The sequence below is a fragment of the Nothobranchius furzeri genome, chromosome 7, assembly GCF_043380555.1.
Source record: "Nothobranchius furzeri strain GRZ-AD chromosome 7, NfurGRZ-RIMD1, whole genome shotgun sequence".
Classification (NCBI taxonomy): domain Eukaryota; kingdom Metazoa; phylum Chordata; class Actinopteri; order Cyprinodontiformes; family Nothobranchiidae; genus Nothobranchius; species Nothobranchius furzeri.
Window position 1 is genome coordinate 47,512,796 of NC_091747.1, and position 6,000 is coordinate 47,518,795.

A 6,000-nucleotide genomic window follows, 5' to 3' on the forward strand; every position below is an offset into this window, starting at 1 on the left:
TGGTGTGCAAAATGATTTTCCCTTGAAGGGGTTCCCTTACATAACCATGACCAAATCAAAAGTCCATTTTTTAACGATGTGAAAGTTGAAAAAATTGTTGAAAAAGTAAAAAGCCTCACCCAAGTTCTATACATGTGATTTACTTTGCAATTTTGCAAGATCCCGTGCCTATTTTCTTTTCTTTTACCAACTCCATGATTACAATGTAATAGGACAGCTAGAAGAGATTTGTCAAGAGCAAGAGAACATCAGACCCTGATGTTAACAAGACCAGAGTAGTGGACAAACAGACTAGGAGCAGCAAGGTCTTAACATAAATCATAAGTGAAGGAAGAAAAACGACTAGTGGCTTAGAACGATGCAATAACAAGCAGGTTCCCTCACCTGACATGATTTACAGCAACAAGAGAATTTACAGAATGGGCTCATGAACAGGAGCCCGTTTAGGTGGATTTGAATATAAGATGCCTTGAAGAAAATAATCAGTATGTGGAAAAGTTACAACTACAATAGCAATAAATAAACAATAAATAAACATTTCATGTGCAGGAACAAACTAAAAGGTACAAATTCATCTCTAAACAGTAAAAGCGTATAGTGTCTCATCAAGCAGTCAAACTCAGGACTAGTTTATGAAGTCTTGATTTTAACCACAGACTGTATGAATAATGGAAAAAGACCTACTCCGTAAGACAGGAAGCTGATCTGAAAGTACCTTAAAAGGTTTATTTTTGAGTGGGGAATCCTAAACTGTGTTTCAAAGTTATAAATAATTGTATTATCCACTGTAGAAAGTTTCCTGGACAACAAGCAAGCAGAGACTCAAGAGTTTTGCTGCCATCCTTAAACAGCTACAAAATGTTATAGAGGTTCATGCAAACACCATTTATAAATCTTTGACGGAAATTCCATGCAAATAATTACGTTATGCATCGTGAATGAAGTCTAATTAGTCCTGCAAATCAAGGCCGCCACGGAAGCTACCTAGAAAGGGTAAAATAGTAAACATGTATAACTTTTACACAGAAAAGAAAAAATAATCCAGTTATTTTCACAGAACGTTGCTGACTCCAGAACATTCATGGCTTCTGGTATCTTGTGATAACTGTGATAATCCCGAAAGAAAATCAACATTAAGCACTTTTATCTGAAACCAATGTTTACTGAAATTTTAAAGGTCAACTTTACTCATATTTTTAATACATTTGTAGGGAATCCTAGTAGAAATGGGTGCCTTGTAAGTTGTTCCCTGGAGCAAAAAAAGCTATAGTGCATCTGTGTGAGGACTTAGAAGTTAGCCAGTGGAGAAAGTAGCTTCAGACAACAGGATTTGGAGTCTTATTTCCTGATATTTGGACATTTGTTCTCTGATTGGCCAACAGCAGTGCAACTCTACCATTGACTCTGATTGCTTTGCAACATTGATGATTGATTTGATCTCCACAAATAAGCCTGGAAGAGTTTTGCTATGCTGTGGAAATGCCAGTGATAGCTTCTACTAGCTGAATATTCTCTGCTGTTTCCTAGATGCTAAACCAACAACAGCCTTCCTCTTCGTGAGCCAAGATGGGTGGGTCCATTCATGTTAAGTAACAGCATGACATAGATCTGTCAGGTTTTTCTGAACTGAGCATTCTTTCGTTTATTTTCCATCAAAATATAATGCAGGAAATAGAGGTAGAAGACCATTTTCAAGTTCAGCCTGTTTGTTAAAGCGATCATTTTCAAAAATAAATAAATTGTTTCTCAGCTTTTTAAGATAAAACTTTGACATCCACATAAAATTACTTTTTTGTATTAATCAGCAAAAATAAAACAAATTCTAATTAGATGTGAGCTCATCTGTATAAGAATAACGCAGTTTAAAACAGTGTAGGTTTTTTTAAACACTGTAGTTTTTTTTGATGGGCATTCAAATTGATATAAAACAACACTGGGGAAACATTTTTCAGAATATAGCCGTTCCATTTGACACTCAAAACATCATTATCTAATTTTAAAAAATCTTTATTTCTAATAAACAAAATTACTTTTAAACATTTTGTTGCCATTCGCGTGTTTATGCTAAATTTGGGAAGTTAAAGGTCCAATCACGCTGCTAAGTGATGTGGCAACTTGTGTAAACTTCTCAGGATTTGGAAAAACTTCCAGAAACTCAGTTTATTTCGCAGTTTAGGAACAAAACACTTCAAAAATGAATCTACCAATAAACTATCGAAAACTTGGAAAAATTGTACTGTTGTACAAAACAAAATTCAGCTAACGTTAGCAGTACACAATTCCTTACGACACTATGACGCTAAATAAAAATGATTATCCTGACGAGCACAAAAACATTATTATGGGATACTGTTTAAAAAGTCGTTTTAAAATGAGGCTAACTGTAGCACTGCCTTATTCTCTGGTTGGCAGCTACCACGAATAGCTAGATTAGCTTACCATTAGCCGGTACATCTGAATATCACTAACACGCGATCACGGGCGGATTAATAATCAGCACGACTTTAACTTATATTAAACGTCTTATGAATTATGAAACATTACCGTCGACGATTAGCACATAGCAGAGCCGCACAGCACCCCCAGCATGAGACTATGCGGCAGAAGAGGCTTTCACCGCTTTTTACTGAACCCTCGTACTGTGTTGACTTTCGTCTAAATCAAGAAATGCTTACCAGAATAAAGGCAATATCCACCCCAATAGCCTCTCTGTTGATGTGGTTCAAACTATTTCCGTTTAAGAGTACAAACTGTGTCTGTAAGTAGAGGTGGCTGGTTATTGATGGTGGAGCTGAAAGATATATCTGGCCTTGCCCACTACTAGGAATGCTGCATTCACGTGCAGTAGGAAATCACATCATGCACCATGACACTTGCGGGTTTTTATTATTATTATTTTTATTTATATGTTCCCGTTTCTTTTTGTAGATTGTTTAAATATCTTCTTTTTTAAGATTATGGATACAAATAACATGCAAATAAGACTATGAATAGTCGAACCACGTGTCAGAAACTGTTATTTATTGTTTTCTAATCTTTGTTCTTACGAGGGTCTATCAAGGTAGCACGTCTTTCAACGTGGAAATCAGCGTTTTTGTCTGTTTTCACCGAACCTGCCCCGGTAGAGGGCAGCTAATTGTGTAAATCCCGTTGATGTAAAGTGTAAATGCAATATCAAGCTATTCAAATGACGTTGATAAAAGATTAGTTTTGTTTGAGGACAACAACCTTTGTCTCAAAATGTTTAGGTGACACAAACTTGCCTTGTGCGCCCTCTGTCGTCTGCTGAAGTAATAACATTACTATTGGTGAAAGGAGTTGAAAGCCACCACTGTGAAGCTTTGGTTGATTTTTCTGCTATATGGTTGTTGTTGTTTTTTTCTAAGTCACCCACAGTGTTCTAAAAGGGTATTTTGCCACTTACAGATTTCTTCAACATCCTGTGATCAAATTTGGGTACTGCAGTTCTTCTAAATGAGTCCACGTTGAGCAATTGTTGCTATATCACGGACACGCACCGGAAGATTCTAGGCAAGGCAGCTTAATTTATTGAGCACATTTCAAACACAGAGGCAGTTCAATGTGCTTTACAATTAACAAGGCATGACATGAAAACACAAATTAAAATACACACAAATGGAATTACAGTTTAGAGCTAAAGGAGAAGACAAAGTTACAGGGCAGATCACAGTGGAGATGACGCAGCATAGGAAACAATTCATTTAAAGGCTGATGAGTACATTAGGGTTTTTACTTTTGTTTTAAACAACAGTAGGGTTGGGGCACATCTGAGGTCATGGGGAAGCTGATTCCATATGTGAGCAGCATAGTAACTATATCTCCATCATGTTTTGTTCTGACCCGTGGTTCTACCAGCTGGGTGTTTCCTAAGGATATCAGAGCCCTATTGGGAGTGTATACAGAAATTCAAGTTCAATTCAAGTTTGATATAGCGCCAAATCATGACAAGAGTCGTCTCAAGGCATTTCACGAATGAGATCAGACATGTATTTTGGTCCTATGACATTGAGTGATTTATAAACTAGTAGGAGCACTTTGAAATCTTTTCTGTTGTTTACTGGTAACCAGTGTAGGCATCTAAGAACAGGAGTGATGTGCTCCATTCTTTTAGTTCTTGTTAAGACTCTAGCAGCATTCTGAACAAGCTGCAGCTGCTTCACAGCTTTTTGGGGAAAACCAGTCAGGAGACCATTGCAATAGTCCAGCCGACTAGAAACAAAAGCATGAATAAGTTTCTCTAATCTGGTCTGGACATGAGACCTCTTGATATCTGATGAAGGTGATAAAACGTTGATTTAGTTATAGCCTTAATATGTCCAGAGAAGTTCAGGTTGGACTCAATAACACCCAGATTTCTAATCTGGGTTTAGTCTTTATTCCCCTGGAGTCTAGCTGAGATGTAACATCCATTCTATCCTTCTTGTTGCCAAAGACTATGACTTCAGTCTTGGCTTTGTTTAGTTGAAGGAGGTTTGACTGCATCCAGTCGTTTACCTGCTCTAGGCACTGAGTGAGTCCAGCGGCCGACAAGGCAAGGCATATCTGGGTGTCATCAGCATAGCTATGAGAGGCGATGTTGTTTTTAAGTATGACCTGACCCAGGGAAGCATAGAGATTAAATAGTAGTGGTCCTAGAATTGAGCCTTGGGGGACCCCAAATGTCATGGTGATCTGCTTTGATTGGTAGACCATAACAGAGACAACTATTGGGCCATTCCCATCTGTACCGGGTCGGCCCGGGCCGGGTAGCGTAGGTTGTTTACATATCTGGGTGGCCTGGTATTTTTCCGGGCAAATCAAGGCTCATTCTCAGCCCTCTTCTTGAGGGAGTCTGCTTCAGGCCAACCAGGGCCGACACACCCACTGCTGACAGCAAATTCACACCTTCCATTAGAGCAAGCCTCTGATTGGTGGGTAGAATCAGCCCACATGTGCTTAAGACAAGGATGTGTGGAATCAACCGGGCCAGGCTGGGGCCAACTGGGGCTACCCGGCCCGGGCCGACCCGGTACAGATGGGAATGGCCCATTTAGGCCCTGTCTTTGAGATAGGATAGTCCCACCCACTTTGTGTGTCTGTCCCGAGGGATGTTATGGTCCACAGTATCAAAAGCTGCACTGAGGTCAAGCATCATCAGGACAGATGCTTTACCTGAATCAGTGTTGAGACGAATATTGTTTAATACCTATTCTAGAGGACAAGCGAAAAAGTCATACAAAGGATGTTGATAAGTAGATATACAGTACATTTCACTGTAATATTGAGTTGTTGGTGATTGAAAACCATAGCTTGAAATATTTTTAGATGACAATTTTTTTTTTCCAAATTGCTGTTATTGTTAGCTCAATGTTAGCCTCTAGCATTTTAGCCAATAATTGAGTAAAACAAAAAAGATGCTTTGGCTTCTTAGGGTCACAAGAAACAACTTCTGGGCTGCTCCTGTTACTGACTTATATTTCCACAACACTGCTACGTTTTGCCAGCGGTCCCGAATAACAAATGCGAGTACTGCAGCATTTGCTGGCATAGACTTGGCAACCCCCCAGACTCATATATGATTGGCTCTGGAATCAGGAAGTATGGAGGCAGTAGAGATTATAAACAAAGATTAATGTCCCTTTTGGGCCTTTTTAAAAAGCAGAAAAACCAACAACCATCCAGCCATCTAAGAAAACCTGTTTCAATTTAACCTTCCTTCTGACATGATTGGGATATCAGACTCTTTTGTGATTTCACAGTAAAATTCTTACTCATTGTGCCTTCAAATTTGTCAAAAAGAAAACAGAAGTAAGCTTTTAATGCAGTAAATACCGTAACTACTGGTATTAGTCAAAGAAATACAAAGAAATGAAGAAAATTACATTACTTTTTATTATAAAACAATATCATTTTTAATTGTTGGAAACTGGCTCCTCAATTTCAAATCACATCTTAGAAAATCTATGTAACCAAAGGAGATGTGAGTTTTTAAATGAAAAA

At 38.4% G+C, this 6,000-nt stretch overlaps 1 protein-coding gene across 2 annotated transcripts in view; it reads right to left on the bottom strand.

Annotated features, from left to right (window-relative positions):
* The window catches only part of dnajb6b (DnaJ heat shock protein family (Hsp40) member B6b), a 28,638-nt gene extending 25,801 nt beyond the window's left edge, over window positions 1-2,837 (bottom strand). For both annotated transcript variants that reach the window (XM_015954633.3, XM_015954634.3), the window contains exon 1: window positions 2,676-2,837. The gene's annotated coding sequence lies outside the window, so the exon portion shown is untranslated. The remainder of the gene's footprint in view (window positions 1-2,675) is intronic.
* Window positions 2,838-6,000: the final 3,163 nt, after the last annotated feature.